At 41.9% G+C, this 21,760-nt stretch overlaps 1 protein-coding gene, 1 non-coding gene and 1 pseudogene across 3 annotated transcripts in view; all 3 read left to right on the top strand.

Annotated features, from left to right (window-relative positions):
- Positions 1-21,760, top strand: part of UBTD2 (ubiquitin domain containing 2) — a 73,397-nt gene that overhangs the window by 24,390 nt on the left and 27,247 nt on the right. The window lies entirely within an intron of this gene.
- Positions 1,299-2,586, top strand: LOC123574080 (Krueppel-like factor 3; annotated as a pseudogene).
- On the top strand, positions 4,713-4,857 carry LOC123574269 (small nucleolar RNA SNORA57). The gene has a single exon (XR_006699155.2). It is a non-coding gene; the product is annotated as a small nucleolar RNA SNORA57 (small nucleolar RNA).

Below are 21,760 nucleotides of genomic sequence, written 5' to 3'. Positions count from 1 at the left end.
TCAGGAGTTCAAGACCAGCCTGGCCAAAATAGTGAAACCCCGTCTCTACTGAAAATACAAAAATTCACCAGGCGTGGTGGTGGGCACCTGTAGTCCCAGCTACTGGGGAGGCTGAGGCAGGAGAATCACTTGAACCCAGGAGGCGGAGGTTGCAGTGAGCTGAGATGGCACCACTGCACTTCAGCCTGGGTGACATAACGGCCACTTTTAGAAACTTTTTGTGAAAAAAATCAGAAAAATACCAAAAAGTATATTTACCAGCCTGGACAACGTAGCAAAACCACATCTCTACTAAAAAAAAAAAAAAAAAAAAAAAAAAAAAAAAAAAAAATTGCTGGGCATGGTGGCATGCACCTGTAGTCCCAGCTACTTGGATAGGACTATCACTTGAGACTGCAGTGAGCCCTGATGATGCCATTGAATTCCAGCCTAGGCAACAGAGTAAGACCCTGTCTCCAAAAAAAAAAAAAAAAAAAAAAGTGTAAGAAAAAATAAACCACATTTATCCTTCCTCTTAACGTAAACATTTTTGTGTATTCCCTTTCAGACTCAAGGTGTGTGTGTGTTGGGGGTGGGTGTTGGGAGTACATGTTCAGAGAAATGTAAAGTGCTTATTGAGGTTATCACAGCTATGACTAGAGTGGCTTTTACCAGTGTTCTGGTTTGGGAATGTAACAGGAATGTCATTGTTAGCTTTTCATTATAGGATGGATTCTCAGTATTTTTTTGACCTTGCTATCCTTTTCTTTTTTTTCCTCTTTTGAGACAGAGTTTCGCTTTTATTGCCCAGGCTGGAGTGCAGTGGTACGATCTTGGCTCACTGCAACCTTCGCCTCCTGTGTTCAAGCGATTCTCCTGCCTTGGCCTCCCAAGTAGCTGGGATTACAGGCACCCGCCACCAGCCTGGCTAATTTTTGTATTTTCGGTAGAGATGGAGTTCACCATGTTGGCCAGGCTGGTCTCAAACTCCTGACCTCAGGTAATCATCCGCCTCGGCCTCCCAAAGTGGTGTGATTGCAGGCATGAACCACTGCACCCAGCTCCTTGCTATCTATCTAAAGAATTCAACCCTGACTCTCCCACCCTGGATCCCAGCCTCTACTTACCCCTCCATCCCCGGGAGGCTTGCAGAGTGAGCAGCACTGGCATCACGTGACTGCCTGGAGTTGGGGACAGGAGCCAGAGGGGAGCCGCGAGTAGCCGGGCCCAAGCCGGAGCCCAGGGAGAGCGCCCGCTGCACACCTGCCCGTCCTTGTCCCCTACCGCTGCCGCCAAAGCCGCCCAGACTGGAACCGTGACATTACTGCGCTTGGGAGGCTCCAGGCAGCCTGGATCTGGGCCTTTATTTCTCATCAGCGGCGTCCCTGACCGCACCTCTCAAAGCCAAACACCAGAGCACCCTAGAAGGTTTAAAAGAATGCTCATGTTTGACCCAGTTCCTGTTAAGAGGCCCATGGACCCTGTCCAGTGTCTTACTCATCTAATTACATGGAATCCATAAAGCCCAACAAGTATGGGGTCATCTACTCCACACAATTGCCTGATAAGTTCTTTCAGACCCTTGAAGGCCTGTCGCACGGAATACAGATGGAGCCAGTGGACCTCACTGTGAGCAAGTGGAGTTCACTTCTTTTGGCTGGGAATTTGCACTCCTCTCTGAAGTTCCCATCCTCACACCAGGGAGCATCGCCTAGGTTGAGCATGCCTTCTTCCAGCCCACCGATGAAAAAATACTCACCCCCTTCTCCAGACTGGCAGTCCTTCGACATGCCACTGTCCGTGCTGCGGGTGATGGCAGCTGCCCTCTCGTGGCACAGAATATGGAGCCCGGGATCCTGCTGGTCATCCAGCCCGTGGTGGTGCAGCCCATCCCCTTTATGTACACGAGTCACCTCCAGCAGCCTTTCGTGGCCTCATGGTCTCCTTGAGGAGGAGTAGGAAGAGGTCTTCTATGGAGGAGACGGAAAATTCTAGTGGTAGCCTACCTGTAATTGAATCATAAGAAAATCCTGTATCACAGAAAAAAATTAAAATAGAACCTGGGATCGAACCACAGAGAACAGATTATCCTGAAGAAATGTCACCCCCCCTTAATGAACTCAGTGTCCCCCTGCAAGCATTGTTGCAAGAAAATCACCGTTTGGTCGTCGTGCAACCTGGGAAGAGACCTGTACCTGTGGAATTCCCGAATACGCAAAGGAAGTGGAGGATACGCAGATGTGATTACAGTGGATGCAATAAAATGTACACTGAAAGCTCCCACTTGAAAGCACACAGAAGACCACACACAGAAAAACCCTACAAATGTACATGGGAAGGATGCACATGGACATTTGCTCCGTCTGATGAACTAAAAAGACATTTAGGAAAACATATTGGAATAAAACCTTTACAGTGTCCAGACTGTAACCGCAGCTTTTCCTGATCTGACCATCTTGCCTTCCATAGGAAATGCCACCTGGAGGCAGTGGCTCACGCCTGTAATCCCAACACTTTGGGAGGCCGAGGCTGGCAGATCAGAGGTCAGGAGTTCGACACCAGCCTGACCAACATGGTGAAACCCTGTCTCTACTAAAAATACAAAAATTAACTGGGTGTGGTGGTGCTCGCCTGTAATCCCAGCTACTTGGGAGGCTGAGGCAGGAGAATCTCTTGAACCCGGGAGGCGGAGGTTTCAGTGAGCCAAGATTGCGCCACTGCACTCCAGCCTGGGCGACAGAGCAAGACTCCGTCTCAAAAGTAAAAGAAAAAAGGAAACGCCACATGCTAGTTTGAATGCCTCTGTGTCCTGCCTCCCATTATCTAAAACATTTTAATTTGATTCAGTCGGTCTGAATCTCTGAATTTATAACATCCAAAATTTCCATATGGTCAGTAAATGTTCTCTAATCCTCCCTCTCCTTACCATGGGTCAGACCTAAAGAATGTGAACGCTTTTTCCCCCCGCGGGGCTGCTGAGCAAACCCTTCTTATAGATACATCTGATGTAATAAGAACAAGGGAACATGTAAACTAACATAACCAATTGTCAGTTCTCCATGTATTCCTCAAAAGAATGTCAGGGTAAATTTATTAGAAATAATAATAAAAAAAGTTAAGAATTCATAGGGTTAGGGCTATGTGCAGTGTCTCATGCCTGTAATCCCAGCACTTTGGGAGGCTGAGACAGGCGGATCATGAGGTCAAGAGATCGTGGCCAAAAAGGTGAAACCTCATCTCTACTAAAAATACAAAAATGAGCTGGGCGTGGTGGTGCGTGCCTGTAGTCCCAGCTACTTGGGAGGCTGAGGCAGGATAATTGCTTGAACTCGGGAGGTGGAGGTTGCAGTGAGCGGAGATAGCACCACCGCACTCTAGCCTGGCAACAGAATGAGACTCCATCTCAAAAAAAAAAAAAAAAAAAGAAAAAGGCTGGGCACGGTGACTCACGCTTGTAAGCCCAACACTGGGAGGCCAAGGCGGGCGGATCATGAGGTCAGGAGATCGAGACCAGGATCCTGGCTAACACAGTGAAACCCCGTCTCTACTAAAAATACAAAAAATTAGCTGGGCGTGGTGGCAGGCATCTGTAGTCCCAGCTACTCGGGAGGCTGAGGCAGGAGAATGATGTGAACCCAGGAGGCAGAGCTTCCAGTGAGCTGAGATTGCGCCACTGCACTCCAGCCTGGGTGACAGAGCGAGACTCTAGTCTCAAAAAAAAAAAAAAAAAAAGAAAAGGAATTCATAGGGTTGATATTGACAATATCAGTTTTGTCAATTGATTTGAGAGATTTATATCTCAGGACTTAATTTGAGGAAATACAGTATTAGAGCAAAAGGAATACCCAGCTAGTAATGGGCAAGTTTCTCAAAGCTTTTATGAGCATAGTTTGCAAGAATATAGTATTTCTTTCTTACTCTTTCTGAACATTGCACTTAAGTAAGCTAAAAATAAAGCTTAGAATTTTGTAGTGATGGTAGTCATAGATAAAATTTAAAAATAGTAAATGGCCAGGCACAGTGGCTCACACCTGTAATCCTAGCACTTTGGGATCCTGAGGTAGGAGGGTCACCGGAGCCCAGGAGTTTGAGGCTGCACTGAGCTCTGGTGGTGCCACTGCACTCCAGCCTGGGTGATAGAATGAGACCTTATCTCGAAAAACAACAGAAAAGGATTAAGTGACATCTAAGATATTTCTGTCTTTACCCATGAATCTAACCCCAAGAGAATAGTTTCTAGTAGTTTTTCTCTGTTTACGTCAAAATATTTTTCTTTATAACTGGATAGAATTTAACATTTTAGTCTCAGTTCTGCTTTATTGATTTCATAGCAAAATCTTGCACAAGCTAACATACCAATATGTTTTATGGTCCTGTTGAACCTACTTTTTGATTCTTGTCCATTCTTTAAAGCAAGAGGGCTTTGACTGCAAAAACCCATTGAAGGAGAAGGACTTGACAAATGAGTGCAACTTCAAGTAAAGTATGTTTATACACATTTTTGCCAGGCTTTTAACATTAGAATTTTTCAAGCAGAGGAAACTTCAGGTTGAAGAGGGAGACCACCTTGAAGAAAGAGTCCTTTGTACTCCTAGTGTATTTCTTAGGAAACAATTAGCCCTTCCCTTGGCTGTGGTCTCAGGATGGGCAGCAATATGCTTCTGATAATTGATGTATGCTGCCTAGGAATTATTTTGTTGTTTGGTCAACAAACAACTAAAGGTCAATGCCACCCTCCCTTTCTTGGCAGGGACCAGGTATGTATGTTCTCTATCATGTCTGAAGGCAGAGGGAAAGCGCTCCAGTGCCCTGGGCATCATGTCTTTGGTGCTGGTGGCTTCCTGTCTGCCATTTCTAACCTCAGGCACCAGGACGCAGAGGGGGGAAAAAAAGGACCAACTTGCTGTGCCATCCTAAGCATGGGTTCACATCTTTGAAATCTTTTTTTTTTTTTTTTGAGACAGAGTCTCGCTCTGTCGCCCAGGCTGGAGTGCGGTGGCCGGATCTCAGCTCACTGCAAGCTCCGCCTCCCAGGTTCACGCCATTCTCCAGCCTCAGCCTCCCGAGTAGCTGGGACTACAGGCGCCCGCCACCTCGCCCGGCTAGTTTTTTGTATTTCTTAGTAGAGACGGGGTTTCACCGTGTTAGCCAGGATGGTCTCGATCTCCTGACCTCGTGATCCACCCGTCTCGGCCTCCCAAAGTGCTGGGATTACAGGCTTGAGCCACCGCGCCCGGCCACATCTTTGAAATCTTATGGAGTCTTAAGACCTCTCAGATGGGTTGATAATGCAGTTTCACTCTGGGAGGGTAGGTGAAAATCCAGATCCATGTTAAACATTTTTTCAAGTAACTCCTAAAGCCAGGAGGCAGAATAGTCCTACTGGTTAAGAACGTGAACTTTGGAGTCAGTGTTGGTTTGAATCCCTGTTACACTATTTAGTTCTATGATCTTTGAGAAATAGTTACTTCTTCTAATTCAGTGTAAATTTGTATGTTGTTTTCTTTGTGACAGGCACCGTTCTAATTGTTTGAGAAATATTACCTCATTAAGTCTTTGTAACAGTCCTATGAAACATATTATTGTCATCTCCCTCATCTTCCTCTCCATCCCACCTTTACCCCAGGTAATTGACCTCTTTATTTCCAAAGTCAAATATACCCTATACTTTAGGGACCATCTGTATTCTGAATTTTACTGTATTTACTTTCACTAGTCAGTTTTATACTTTGAGATGTTTTGTGTTTCTCATTAACATCCTTTCTTTCAGCTTAAAGAATTACCTTTAGCATTTCTTGTAAGACAGGTCTGGTAATGAAGAACTCACTCAGCTTTTGTATGGGAAACCCTTTTATCTTTCTTTCATTCTGAAGAACGGCTTTGCTTGATATGGTATTCTTGGTTGCCATTTTTTTTTTTCATCTGGCACTTTCAACATATCATCCCACTGTCTCTGGGCGTGAAGGTTTCTGCTGAGATATCTGCTGCTAGCCATATTAGAAGTCCCTTATATGTTGTTTGCTTCTTTTGCTGCTTTCAGGATCTTCTCTTTGTCTCTGATTTTTTTTTTTTTTTTGACAGTTTTATTATAATGTCTTGGGGCAGTGTTTGGATTGAATATGATTGGACACTGTAGATTTTTCTCTGTGGAACTGTTTGATCATATTTCTGGCAGGAACCCTTCTTACCTCTAAATACTTTAGTGGCTATTTTCTAAGAATAAAGACTTTATCCCTTCCTTCCTTCCTTCCTTCCTTCCTTCCTTCCTTCCTTCTTTCCTTCCTTCCTTCGTTCCTTCCTTCCTTCCTTCCTTCCTTCCTTCCTTCCTTCTTTCCTTCCTCCCTCCCTCCCTCCCTTCCTTCCTTTTCTCTCTCTCTCTTTCTTTCTTTCTTTCTTTTCTTTCTTTTTTTTTTTTTTTGAGACAGAGTCTTGCTCTGTCGTCCAGGCTGGAATGCAGTGGTACGATCACAACTCACTGCAGCCTCGACCTCCCTGAGCTCAGGTAATCCTCCCACCTCAGCCTCCTGAGTAGCTGGTACTACAGGTGCATGCCACCGTGCCTGGCTAATTTTTTATTTTTTGTAGAGACAGGGTTTTACCATGTTGCCCAGGCTGGAAGGACGTTATCTTTGATAAGCACAATATAATTATCAAAATCAGGAAGGTGGGTATTGACATAATGCTAATATCTACTGTATAGGCCTTATTCACAATTCACTGTTATCTCCATTAATAGTCAGAGTTATCCAGGATCATGCATTGTTTATTTATGTCCCCTTAGTTTGCTTTGCTCGGGAACAGTTCCTGAGACTTTTTTGTCTTCTCATGATGTTGGCATTTTGAGGACAGGCCAGTTATTTTATACACGTCTATAAATTTGAATGTTTAGATTCCTCATTATTACACAGGAATATTACAGAAGTAAATTGTGTCCTTAGTGCAGCATATCAGGAGTCACAAAATGTCTGTTTTCCCATTGTTGGGGATGTTAACTTTAATCACATAGGGTGACTGCCAAGTTTCTTCACTGTAAAGTTAACTGTTTTTCCTAATGCAAATGATAAGCATTTTATGGGAAAATTTGAGTTTATGTAATTTTTTTTTTTTTTTTTTTTTGAGACAGAGTTTCACTCTTATTGCCCAGGCTGGAGTGCAGTGGCACGATCTCAGCTCACTGCAACCTCCCCCTACCAGGTTCAAGCGATTCTTCTGCCTCAACCTCCCAAGTAGCTGGCATTACAGGTGCCCACCACCACGCCCAGCTAATGTTTGTATTTTTGGTAGAGACGAGGTTTCACCACATTGGCCAGGCTGGTCTCGAACTCCTGAGGAGATCCACCAACCTTGGCCTCCTAAAGTGCTGGGACTACAGGTGAGAGCAACTGTGCCTGGCCTTGTTATGTATTTTGAGGCTCAAATTGTGCTGTGTTAGTTAGAGGGAGCCCCTCCAAGCTGACCCCTGTAATATTTTGACATGCCTTCATTATTTGAGCACTTACTTGCTTTTTGCCATAACAAATGTCCCAAACTCATCTAATACTTTACTTGTCCATGACCTGAACTCAGCCAGGGATCTTTGGTTTCTTTTAATGGAGAACAATATTTTAAATCCATGATCTAGACTCTAAGTGATGTGCTCGGTACTACTGAAGTGTCATTGCCTCTAGGTTCTCTCAGTTGTAAGAGCTAGGACATGCGCACACACACACATATATAACACATATCTACATGTGTTTATATATTAAAAACTGGATTTCGGCGTGGTGGCTTATGCCTTTAATCCCAGCACTTTGGGAAGCCGAGATCACTTGGGGTTGAATCTCTTGGAGTTTGAGACCAGCCTGGCCAACATGGTGAAACCCTGTCTCTACTAAAAATACAAAAATTATGGCCAGGCATGGTGCCTCACGCCTGTAATCCCAGCACTTTGGGAGGCCGAGGTGGGCAGATCACCTGAGGTGAGAGTGCAAGACCAGCCTGGCCAACATGGTGAAACCCCGTCTCTACTAAAAATATTAAAATTAGCTGGGTGTGGTGGTGCATGTCTGTAATCCCAGCTACTTGGGAGGCTGAGGCAGGAGAATCACTTGAACCCAGGAGGTAGAGGTTGTAGTGAGCCAAGATGGTGCCACTGTACTCCAGCTTGGACAACAGAGCAAGACTCTGTCTCAAAAAAAAAAAAAAGAGAAAACACAGTGGATTTCATGCTAATATATCTAATTACAGCTTAACACTACACGCTTCTTTCTAATATTCTTTTGTCGTTTTTATAACTCTCTTCCCTAGTAAAACCCTGGCTTCTGATTTCCACAGCGTATTTACTTAGATGTTCAACCCAAGAATACACACAGTTTTGGAACTGCTAATTCGTATCATTGTGAAAAACAAAACTGTATAAAGTTCAATCCTTGTTTATAATTCTTTTTTTCCTTGGACTGGGAGTAAAATAACTTGAAAATTTGAGTTAGGTCCACACCCTTTCAGTGTAGTTACAGTATTCACTTGAAATACAGTTAGGTTCATTTATTTCTATTTGTATTCCATTTTAGTTTCTCCCTCTTGGTAAATTTGTTTTTTATTTGTGTGAAATGTTAATATACTTCTGTTTATTCCTGGGACTTAGGATGCCTCATCAACCTTTACCTACTCAGGATGTATCTGTATAAATATATAGTGATTATACATAATTAGTTATAGATGTAGCATTTGTTATACAATCTCATTACTTTATAGTTATACTATCATACACAATGACAAACTATGCTCTAAGATTTTGAATGTCTCAGAACTCCTGCTTTGAGGTGAGGCTAGTTACTTGGTAGTGTGTTTCTATATTGATATATATATATTTTTATATATTGATGTTTTTGTATATTATGTAGTTCTAACATGTCTAAAATGTTTTGAGTTCTCAAAGAATAGTAACTTTTTCTTTCTTTCTTTGTTTCTTTTTTAAGACGGAGTTTCACTATTGTTGCCCAGGCTGGAGTGCAGTGGCCTGATCTCAGCTCACTGCAACGGCTGCCTCCCAGGTTCAAGTGATTCTCCTGCCTCAGCCTCATGAGTAGTTGGGATTACAGGCACATGCCCCCACGCCTAGCTAATTTTTATATTTTAGTAGAGACGGGGGTTTCACCATGTTGGCCAGGCTGGTTTTGAACTCCTGACTTCAGGTGATCCACCCACCTTGGCCTCCCAAAGTGCTGGGATTACGGCATGAGCCACTGCGCCCAGCCAACATTTTTTTTTTTTCTTTGCTTGATTGTGCAATGAAGCATACATTTTGGCCCGGGTTGGTGGCTCAACACCTGTAATCTCAGCACTTTGGGAGGCCAAGATGGGCTGATCGCTTGCGGTCAAAACCAGCCTGGGCAACATGGCAAAACCCCATCTCTCCAAAAAGCAGAAAAACTAGCTGGGCTTGGTGGTACATGCCTGTAATCCCAGCTAAAGAATATACATTTTAATTATGAAATTACTGCTTATAGGCCAGGCACTTCTGTTATGGATTTCTACCTTTATTCCATGTAATCATAGAAGATAACTTTGTATGATTTCAGTCTTTTAAAGTTTATTGAGACTTGTTTTGTGGTCTAACATATAGTCTATCCTAGAGAATTTCTATGTGTTTTTAAAGAAGAATGTGTATTCTGCTCCTTTCGGGTAGAATGTTCTTTATGTCAGTTAAGTCTAGTTGGTTTATAGTGTTCAGATCTCCTGTTTCCTTATCGCTATTCTGTCTAGATGTTTCATACATTATTGAAAGTAGGATATTGAGGTTTCCAAGTATTGTTTGTAGAACTGTATCTCCCTTCAATTCTGTGCTTGCTTCAAATATTCTGGGGTTTTGTTGTGTGTAATTGTTATGTCTTTCTGATGAATTGACTCTTTAATTATAAAACATCTCTTTTTATCTTTAGTAAAAATGTTTGTCTTAAAGTCTATTTTATTGTTTACAGATATAGCCACTGTAGTCCTCTTGTTTTTGGTGGTGGTGGTTGTTTTTTATTTGAGAAAGTGTTGCTCAGGTTGGAGTGCAGTGGTGTGATCATAGTTTTACTTTGACCTCCCGAGCTCCCACCTCGGCCTCCTAGAGTGCTGGGATTACAGGTGTGAGCCAGTGCACCCATCCTATTTCTTCTGTAATTCTCTCAGTTTTTGCTTGATGTCTGTTATTAGGTACATACTTAATATTGCCATGTCTTCTTAGTGAATTTTCTTTTACTGTTATCATTTATTTCTGGAGCTGTTCCTAGGTTCTGAAGATTACTTTGTCTGGTACTAGTAGAGCCACTTCAACTTTCTTTTGATTAGTATTTGCATGATGCTATTTATCATCCTGTAATGCTAGTTATCATCCTTTTACTTCTACCTTCTCTATGTTAATATACTTACAGGGATTTCTTGTAGATAGCATGTAGTCGAATCTTTAAAAATACAATCTCGGGCCAGATGCGGTGGCTCATGCCTGTAATCCCAGCACTTTGGGAGGCTAAGGCAAGTGGATCATGGGGTCAGGAGTTTGAGACCAGCCTGACCAACATGGTAAAATCCCGTCTCTACTAAAAATACAAAAATTAGTAGGGTATGGTGGCACAATCCCAGCTACTCGGAAGGCTGAGACAGGAGAATGGCTTGAACCTGGAAGGCAGACGTTGCAGTGAGCCAAGATCGAGCCATTGCACTCCAGCCTGGGCAACAGAGCAAGACTATCTCCAAAAAAAAAAAAAAAAAAAAAGCAATCTCGGCTGGGTGTGGTGGCTCACACCTGTAATCCCAGCACTTTAGGAGGCCCAGGAGGGCGGATCACTTAAGGACAGGAGTTCGAGACCGGCTTGGCCAACATGGGGAAATCCTGTCTCTACTAAAAATACAAAAATTAACCAGGCATGGTAGCGTGCGCCTGTAGTCCCAGCTTTTGGGAGGCTGAGGCAGGAGAACTGCTTGAACCTGGGAGGCGGAGGCTGCAGTGAGCCAAGATCACACCACTGCATTGCAGCCTGGGCAACGGAGTGAACTCCATCTCAAAAAAAAAAAAAAAAAAGGGAATCTCACAATATGTTTCTTTTTAAAATTGGTTTGTTTAGACCATATAGTGACTGATATGATTGGATTTAGGTCTGACATTGTATTATGTGTTTTCTGTTTGTTCCCTCCAGTTTTTGTTCCTTTGCTTTCTGTTTTCTGCCTTCATTTTGGATTGTTTAAATGTTTCTATTTTTTATTTTATTTATTGAGAAATGGAAAATAGATTTTCTATTTTTCATTTATAAAATTTATGTTTAGCTCTTGATTAGCGTTTCAGTTTCTCTGCTAAAAACGTTCATTTGTTTCAAGAGAGTTCCCTTTCCTCTCCCACCCCACCATGGAACATGGTTATAATAACTGCTTTGAAGTCTTTGTCTGATAATTTCAACATCTGGATCATCTCAGATTTTCCATTTGCTGATTGTCTTTTCCTTTGAAAATTGGTCACATATTTCTGGCTCTTTGTGTGTTGAGTAATTTTGGATTACATCCTGGACATTTTGAATATTATGTGAGAATCTGTTTCCTTATAAAAATCTGGAGAACTTTGATTTTGTTTTGTTTTAGCAGGCAATCAGCCCTGCTAGGTTCAGCCGGCATGTTCTACCCCTGCTTTTGTTGCTAGTGGTTCTGATGTCAGTTCACTTTTCAAAGACTTTGCTTTGTGCACAGCACACGCACCATTTAGGTTACTGTGGGGCTAGAGTGGTGGTTTATATCAGATTCATTTCTTTTTCTTTTTCTTTTTTTTTTTTTTTTTTTTTGAGTCAGTGTCTTACTGTGTCACCCAGGCTAGAGTGCAGTGGTGTGATCTCTGCTCACTGCAGCCTCCGCCTCCAGGGTTCAAACGATTCTCCTGCCTCAGCTACCCAAGTAGCTGGGATTACAGGCATGCGCCACCACGCCCAGCTAATTTTTGTATTTTTAGTAGAGACGAGGTTTCACCATGTTGCCCAGGCTGGTCTCGAACTCCTGAGCTCAAGCAGTCCACCCATCTTGGCCTCCCAAACAGAATTTATTTCTCAGAGAGCCATGGCTGTATTGTTTTGGTACTGTTGCATGCATGCACAGGTTAGAGGTGAACGTGGAACTTGGGTCAGTTCAAACACAGAATTTTAGGGTATTCTCTTCTTTAGCTGTCTGCTCTGCAATTTCCCCCATGATCTCCATTACCAAGGAGATCTTTTATCTGCCTTATGGCTAGAAAGACAAGCTTCTCTCAAGAGTTGTTACTGCCAGCACTGCCAGTTAGTTCCATGTAACCGGAACTGCCTTTGGGGTAAAGTGTCAGTAATAAAGTGGTAAAATGCAAAGGGAGAAAAACATTCTTCCCTCATATTCCACAGTACCCTTTCTCTTGGTTTGTCTAGAATAGATTTTCTTATTGAGTTTTATGTGTCCACCCTACCACCAGTATTGCTAGGAACTTTTAAAAGACTACAAAACAGGCTGGGCCTGGTGGCTCATGCCTGTAATCCCAGCACTTTGGGAGGCCAAGGCAGGCGGATCAGGAGGTCAGGAGTTCGTAGACCAGCCTGGCCAACATGGTGAAACCCCATCTCTACTAAAAATACAAAAATTAGCTGGGCGTGGTGGCAGGTGCCTGTAATCCCAGCTACTCGGGAGGCTGAGGCAGGAGAATTGTTTGAACCTGGGAGGTGGAGGTTGCAGTGAGCCAAGATTGCGCCATTACACTCCATCCTGGGGCAATGGAGCAAGACTTTGTCTCAAAAAAAAAAAAAAAATATTTTCTTCCCTCACTTCCCAAGTTTTTGGGCTTAATCAGTGAGGGAGATAGGCTCTAGTGGGCTTATAACATCTTGACCTGCACCAAGTGTCCAGGACATTTTAACACCAAAAACTGGGAGGGGCCGGGCACGGTGGCTCACACCTGTAATCCCTGTACTTTGGGAGGCTAAGGTGGGCAGATCACCTGAGGTTGGGAGTTCAGGACCAGCCTGACCAACATGCAGAAACCCCGTCTCTACTAAAAATACAAAAAATTAGCTGGGTGTGGTGGCGCATGCCTGTAATCCCAGCTGCTCAAGAGGCTGAGGCAGGAGAATTGCTTGAACCTGGGAGGCAAAGGTTGCAGTGAGACGAGATTACAAGAGATTACGCCACTGCACTCCAGCCTGGGCAACAAGAGTGAAACTCTGTCTCAAAAAAAAAAGGGGGGGGGAGGAAAGGGGAAACAGTCTTGCTATAAATTGATTTATCAAATAAAATTTAGCTTTCTTTTAAAGTAACTGTTGCTGACTTAACAGGTTTTTGTTCCAAATAAGCACTACCCCATAGATAAGGATATTTTTTCCATATATCCATTCAGTCGTTGAAGTCTGACTGTAGAATGCATGTTCAAGGAGCCCAAGAATATGTAGGAAGATTAGGCATGGGCCTAAGTAGAACGTTGCAACTAGATGAATGTTTCCTTCATGCTGAAACCCAAGATGATGGTCTCCCTTTTTGAAACCAAGGAGACAGCACTGTTGATCTCTGATTTGCCTTCAGAGTCATTTTTCCCATGTTTTGAAAAATAGTGCACATTTTCAGCTGTATAACTCTGTGGTCCTATCCTATAAAAAGAGAAGTTTGTCAACCTGTCTTCTTTTTGACCCATCTGCATCCGCTTCACGTCACATTCCCAATGTTCCGTCTGGGGTGGCTCATTAAATCCATGATTCACACCCACACTAATCACCTTATCAAACGGTTGGTCTGCCACACCCTAGGTGTACTCTTCCAAATGCTTTCTCTTTTCTTTTCTTTTCTTTCTTTCTTTTTTTTTTTTTTTTTTTATAATATGGACAGGCTGAGAATTTCCCAAATCTATGTTCTGGTTCCTTTTTCCTTAACATTTCTGCCTTTATTTCTTATTGCGTTTTACTATATGCAATCAGGAGGAGCCAAGCTGCTCCTTCAACACTTGGCATAGAAATGAACTCAGCTGAATAGTTTTGTTTTACCCTCCACAAAACACTAAGCCATGAACAATTGAAAGACACAAACATGAACAACTTGGCTGAATTGTTCAGCCAAGTTCTTTGCCACTTTATAACAAAGATGACCTTTCCTCCAGTTTCCAATAACATGTTCCTTATTTCCATCTGAGACCTCATCAGAATGGCCTTTACCGTTCCTATTTTTATCAGTATTCTGTGTGTGTATTCTTCATAGGGAATACACACATGATTATGCACATATTCTCTAAGAAGATTGAGGCTTTCTCTCCAGCTCTTACGCTTGCCTTCAGCGCCCTCACCAGAATTGCCTTTAAGAAGTCCCTTTATGGTGTTATTGGCTTTTTCTAACCTGTACCTTAAAACTCTTCCAGTCTCCATCCGTTAAGCAGACACTTCCACATTCTTAGGTATTTGTTACATCAGCACCCTACTTATTGGTACCAATATCTGCTGTAGCTTAGGCTGCCTAACAGAATTCCATTATCTGGGTGGCTTAAACAATGCAAATTCTTTGGGAGGCCAAGGTGGGTGGATCACCTGAGGTCTGGAGTTCCAGACCAGCCTGGCCAACATGGTGAAACCCTGTCTCTACTAAAAATACGAAAATTAGCCAGGCATGTTGGTGGGCGTCTGTAATCCCAGCTACTCAGGAGGCTGAGGCAGGAGGATCACTTGAACGCTGGAGGCAGAGGTTGCAGTGAGCTGAGATCACACCATTGTACTCCAGCCTTGGCGACAAGAGCAAAACTCCCTCTCAAATAAATAAATAAATAAAAATTAAAAAATTGTTTCTAACAATTCTGGAGGCTGGAAAGTTTGAGTCAAGGTGCCAGCTGATTTGGTATCTGGTGGGGGCCTCCATCTTCCTGGTTTACATACAATTATCTTCTTACTGTGTCCTCACGTGGCAAGATAAAACCATGTCTCCTCTCTAGTCTTAAAAGGTCACTAGTCCCATTCAGTGCCCCACCTCCAAATACTATCACATTGGGTGTTAGATCTTTACCACACAAGTTTTGTGAGGACACACATGCAGTCTGTAGCCGTGTTGTGGAACTTCAATTATATAAACTACTTAGAAGAATCACCCTTTTACAACCCTATAGCTGTTTCAGGTAAGGATCATCAGTAGATACACTAAAGCATCATGGGTAACAGAATATTCAAGATGTCAGAGATCACCTCATGTACTGGTAATTGCCAAGGACAAATTATACCATAGGCTTGACATTCAGTTGCCTTAACCAAGTAGCCAAACTTCGCCTTCTCATGTGTGGCAACATAAAGAGTATGAGACATATTTGAGGAATTCTTACTCAAAATGTTTTACTTGACTCTAATAAAGCTTCTAAACCTAACTTTCTATTTGTAGATTAATACAAAGGGTAAAGGAACAAGTTAAAATGTCTTCACACATTGCCATATCCCCTGGAGGGCAAAACCATCCCCAGCTGAGAAACACTGGCCTACATCAAATGACGACACATAAGCCTTGATTGGAACTTGGTGTGAAAACCATTTTGGGACAGTGGATAAATCTAAATAAGACTTTGTGATAGATGATATAATTTTTTTTAATTTTTCTTAGGTATGACAACAATATTATAGTGTATTAATCTGACTGTTTGCCTTGCCATAAAGGAATACCTGAGACTGGGTAGTTTATAAAGAAAAGAGTTTTACTTGGCTCATGGTTCTACAGGCTATACAGGAAGCATGGCACTGGCCTCTGTTCCTGTTGAGGGCCTCAGGGAGCTTACAATCATGGCGGAAGGCAAAGGGGGAACCATTGTATCACATAGCAAGAGAAAAAAAGGGGAGGAAGTGCTGTATTCTTTTAAACAACCAGATCTCATGGGAAGGGCACCAAGCCATTCATGAGGGTCTTCCTCTGTTGCCCAGGCTAAAGTGCAGTAGCACTATCACAGCTCACTGCAGCCTTGACCTCCCAGGCTCAAGTGATCCTCCTACCTCAGTCTCCAGGTAGCTGGGACTACAGGTATACACAACTACACCTGGCTAATTTTTGTATTTTTTGTAGAGACGAGGTTTTGCCATGGTGGCCAGGTTGGCTGGTTTCAAACTCCTGGGCTCAGGTGATCTTTGCATCTTGGCCTCCCAAAATGCTGGGATTAGAGGTATGAGCCAGCACACCCAGCCAGCCTTATACTTCTTTTCAAAAAGACTTTTTTATTTACCATAGTGAGAACAAGTGTCAGAAAAGCCTTATACTTTCAATTATAGAGGTTTTATAATACCTGGCCCTACCAGATATCAAACTATATTATACCATCTGCAATTATATATATAATCTAATTATATCTAATTGCAGATGTGATGTGTTATCTGCAACTAATATATTATCTGCAACTAGAACTAGTTTTATTTATTTCTGGTCCTTAAACTTCTAGTTGTTTTATTCTGTCTCATTTTGCATCTAACACTGTTTCCAAATAGTGTTAAAAGTGGAGATAGTGGGCTTTTTTTTTTTTTTTTTTTGAGCAGAATTTCGTTCTTGTCACCCAAGCTGGAGTGCAATGGCGTGATCTCAGCTCACTGCAACCTCCATCTCTGGGGTTCAAGCGATTCTCCTACCTCAGCCTCCTGAGTAGCTGGGATTACAGACGCGCACCACCACGCCTGGCTAATTTTGTATTTTTAGTAGAGACAGGGTTTTGCCATGTTGGCCAGGCTTGTCTCGAACTCCTGACCTCAGGTGATCCACCCACTTCGGCCTCCCAAAGTGCTGAGATTACAGGTGTGAGCCACCGTGCCCAGCCAACATCTTTGATTTATGTGTGTTCCTTCTTTCTCTTGAATTGAAAGAAAAAAAAGTTCTCTACAATCCAAAAAAAAATGTAACTCATGATAAAGCCATTGCCCCCAACCAGTAAAGTAAACCATCTTAGAGTTTATATACTACTTAAAAGTTGCAGTGGTCTCATGTTAGGTGATCATTTTCTTTTATATATATATAAATCTAAATAAGATTTAGATTTTTATATAGTTACATATATTTATAGATATATAGATTTATACATATAAATCTAAATATATAAATATATATATATATATTTATGATAGAGCGAGGGTCTCAGTATGCTCCCCAGGCTGATCTTGAACTCCTTGTCTCCAGTGATCTGTCTACCTTGGCCTTCTAAAGTGCTGGGATTACAAGCGTGAGCTACCACACCCAACTGCCTAGGCGACCATATTCTTAGTCCCAATTTTATATACTATCTTTCTCAATAAAGTTGTTTTGTGGGGTGGGGAAGACTTAATTGTATGCTTTCATAATACTTTTAGTAAGACTCACCCATTAAGAAAAGTCTTGGCCTGGTGCGGTGGCTCACGCCTGTAATCCCAGCACTTTGGGAGGCCGAGATGGGCGGATCACGAGGTCAGGAGATCGAGACCATCCTGGCTAACACCGTGAAACCCTGTATCTACTAAAAAATACAAAAAACTAGCCATGTGAGGTGGCGGGCGCCTGTAGTCCCAGCTACTCGGGAGGCTGAAGCAGGAGAATGTCGTGAACCTGGGAGGCGGAGCTTGCAGTGAGCTGAGATAGCGCCACTGCACTCCAGCCTAGGGGACAGAGCAAGACTCTGTCTCAAAAAAAAGAAAAAAGAAAAAAAAAAAAGTCTTGTAAAATCTGAGAACTGTAGTTAAAAAGTTGGGGGGGAAAGTCTCAGAACATACAATGTTGCAGTAGGCTTTACAAAATGTTGCCTGTTTGTATGCTCAGATCATTGGTAAGGGGACTTACACTCTTGAGGATCAGGGCCAGGAAGTCATTATGAAGTTATGTTGATTTTTTTCCCCCCAATAAAGCTACCTCAAAAACATTGAAATTATATAAATGCCTTTAAAATTATTATGCTTCAATTGGTAAGCTTTAGGATATAAGCATGGCAGAAGTTCATTTTTATTTCATTTTTAATACAATTATAGCACTGAAGATGGTGTATCTAACATGTCTAGGCAGATATTCCTACATGTGATCCTTAGTCTCTAATTTGTTATAGATGCTAAGTACCTTTGTCCGGTGATAACCATTCCGTTGGCCATAGTGAAGCCCATGGATGGATCATTTCTGTAGAAAAACAATTCAGCATATGCTTTATTTAGAGTGAATCTTTGTTCTTGGTTTGCTGTGTAAAAACAAGCAGCCCAGTAAGACATGGAGTGCTGTAATGGAAAGAGAGATCTGGACTTCGTTGTTACTGTGTTTTGTTTTGTTTTGAGACGGAGTCTTGCTCTTGTCGCCAAGGCTGGAGTACAATGGTGTGATCTCAGCTCACTGCAACCTCTGCCTCCCAGGTTCAAGTGATTCTCTTGCCTCAGCCTGCCGAGTAGCTGGGATTCAAGGTGCCTACCACACGCCCGGCTAATTTTTGTATTTTTGGTAGAAATGGGGTTTCACCAGGCCGGGCACAGTGGCTCATACCTGTAATCCCAGCACTTTGGGAGGCCAAGGCTGGTGGATCACCTGAGGTCAGGAGTTCGAGACCAGCCTGACCAACATGGTGAAACCTTGTCTCTACTAAAAATATGAAAATCAGCCAGGCGTGGTGGCAGGTGCCTGTAATCCCAGCTACTTGGGAGGCTGAGGCAGGAGAATCACATGAACCTGGGAGGCAGAGGTTGCAGTGAACCGAGATCATGCTGTTGCACTCCAGCGACAAGAGTGAAACTCCATCTCAAAAAAAAAAAAAAGGCGGGGGGATTTCACCGTGTTAGCCAGGCTGGTCTCGAACTCCTGGCTTCAAGTGATCCTCCTGCTTCAGCCCCACAAAGTGCTGGGATGTGAGCCAACACGCCCAGTGAGATCTGGACTTTGAATTTGGGCATGTGCGTTCTAGTACGGGCTCATTATTTTAAACCATCCTTGTTGCATCTTAATTTCCTATCTGTCAGTAAGGTTGGATTGTACAATCTAAGGTCTCTTCTCCCTTTAAATTCTCAAACAGTAGAGAAGATTTGGATATCATATTGATGTTGGCATTTTAATTCCCATATCCCTATTTTTATTTTGGCAGTTAGTTGCTTTAGATAAAGGGAATATATGTATTATGCATGTATGTGTATATATATATATATAGTGCATTCTAAATTTACGTGAAAATATTTGCAAGTGTCCTTTTAGTTTAGCACCGTCTATTACGGAAGAGTTCTAATATTCCATTTCTTCCCTCATGCTATTGTCTTATGGAAACTGATGCTTCCAGTTTTCAACCTGTTAAAAGCTGTTGCTTGAGTCATCTTGATATTTTTACCTTATCCATGCATTATGGCCTCTTCTTTCTTCATTTGAAGAGTTCCATCATTAAATCAAGGTTTTTCAAAGAGGAACCCAAAATAGGAAAACAATTATAATCATACTTAACTTCAAAATTGATTGTTTTTTACCAATGTTAAAATGAGTTTTTGGTAGAATGCTTTAAATTATGTAGTAAAAATATTTAAAATTATGTGTTATTTAGATCTGAGAAACAAGCCTTACTTGGGTTTTCTGTGTGTTAGATCTATGTATTTGTTACAGAGTGGGAAGAAGTGTTTAAAGATTACAAGGAAAGATAAAGAGTGGGTGAATATGATTAAGAGGCTTCTGAGAAAAAGATGACTTTTGGACACGTTTTGAAAGAAGTGGTAAATGTGGATTGAAAGGGGAAAGGATATTTTCTAATATAGATTGTGTAGTTTAACATTAGATTGCTTTATTGATTTTTTATTTCTCACATGTTAATTCATAGAGAACTAAAGATGGGTGGTTACCTGCAATTTAAGGATAGAGAAACAGAAATTTGGGGAATAAAAGATGTTTCCTGTCTTTAAATTCTTCACTGTTAGAGCATGGTACCTAGTCCTATATGCTATGAATGATACCAAGCATCTCTCTTTTGGTATCAGCAGTCAGAAGATGTGTGAAGCAGATAAAACGGAAAGTTTCAGAGCATAAAATGAAATCCAGTTGAGTATATATATATTCCACATCTTACAAAAATGTTGGTTTGGTCCGGGCACAGTGGCTCAAGCCTGTAATCCCAGCACTTTGGGAGGCCGAGACGGGTGGATCACGAGGTCAGGAGATCGAGACCATCCTGGCTAACACGGTGAAACCCCGTCTCTACTAAGAAATACAAAAAACTAGCCGGGCGAGGTGGCGGGCGCCTGTAGTCCCAGCTACTTGGGAGGCTGAGGCCGGAGAATGGCGTGAACCCGGGAGGCGGAGCTTGCAGTGAGCTGAGATCCGGCCACTGCACTCCAGCCTGGGCTACAGAGTGAGACTCCGTCTCAAAAAAAAAAAAAAAAAAAAAAAAAAATGTTGGCTTGGTACAAATATGAGGTACTTAGCTGCCAGGCTGATAATCTATGTCCAAGTACTGCATTTTCAGAAATACAGGTTTGTGGCACCACCTGAACTCAGAGGATAAGATTTGGTGAACAAATGCCTATAAAGTGTACTCTGATAAGGCACAAGGAAGTGCATGTCAATCATAGGACATTTATTTAACATTTAAGGAAGGGATTTGGAAATTCTAAAAAGAAAGCCTGTATATTTTTGCCAAAGGACTTACAGATGTTATTTCATACAGTACCGCCAAGTTCATTTTTACTTATTTAGCAAACATTTATTTGCAGTTTTTATGAGTGGTTTATGAATATGAACTTAAGTCCTCTTAACAACTCTAATATTTTCATGTTTTCACAAGAGGATAGTTCAAATGCTTTTGCCAAATGCTAAGTTTTTTCCCAGTTACTTATTTAACAAGGGTTAATCATTTAGTTTAACATGAAGCTTGAAACCTCAGATTTTGTAGTGAAAATTCTGCACTGCTCTGTGGTTTGACTAAAGTAATTATGTTACAAAGATTTAATCATTTTAATAGTGGATAGTCTATAGATAGATATTCTGTATTACTTATGTTTATTATACAGGCAGAAATAGGCAAACAAAAGTAATCTTTCATGTCATAAACATTTATTTTGTCTTTTGCAGGATGATTACTATGAAACTTTTGACAGCATGTAGATTTGAAAATGCATTTGGGGCCTGTCGTGGTGGCTCATGCCTGTAATTCCAGCACTTTGGGAGGCTGAGGTGGGCAGATCATGAAGTCGAGAGATTGAAATCATCCTGGCCAATATGGTGAAACCCCGTCTCTACTAAAAATACAAAAATTAGCTGGGCATGGTGGCATAGGTCTGTAGTCCCAGCTACTCGGGAGGCTGAGGCAGGAGAATCACTTGAACCCAGGAGGCGGAGGTTGCAGTAAGTCGGGTCGTACCAGTGCACTCCAGCCTGGGTGACAGAGCAAGACTCTGTCTCAAATAAATAAAATTTTAAAATTAAAGATAAAGAAAATGCATTTGGAATGATTTTCCTTAAGCAACATAAATGCATCATCTATTCTTTTTGTGGGACTTTGTTCTTCTATGCTTAGTACAAATGGAGAGAGGTGAAATGAACCTACCTCACATTTGTAAGGAAGGTGTTTTACAATTTTTCCAAGGTACTTTGAACCCTTATGATTGTTTTTCTGTTGGCTTCCTCTTTTCAAAGGCCTCTTCCTTTCATTTACTTTAGTTTTAGGTCCTGAGATTCTTCTGTAGAGGTTTTGTTGTTTTTTGTCCGTGCTCTGTAATTCTCTCAGAATGACAGGAAAGATTATACTGAGTTATGTCTCGTGCATTTAATGCATATTAGGCCAGATAATTCTGTAGAAATACTCAGGAAGACAAAAACTTTATTCAGATAAATATCTTACTGAGTCTACCTACTTAAC

This window comes from Macaca fascicularis, chromosome 6 (genome assembly GCF_037993035.2).
Source record: "Macaca fascicularis isolate 582-1 chromosome 6, T2T-MFA8v1.1".
NCBI lineage: Eukaryota > Metazoa > Chordata > Mammalia > Primates > Cercopithecidae > Macaca > Macaca fascicularis.
The sequence above is the reverse complement of the archived record's forward strand: the minus strand, read 5'-3'. Positions and strand labels throughout refer to the sequence as shown.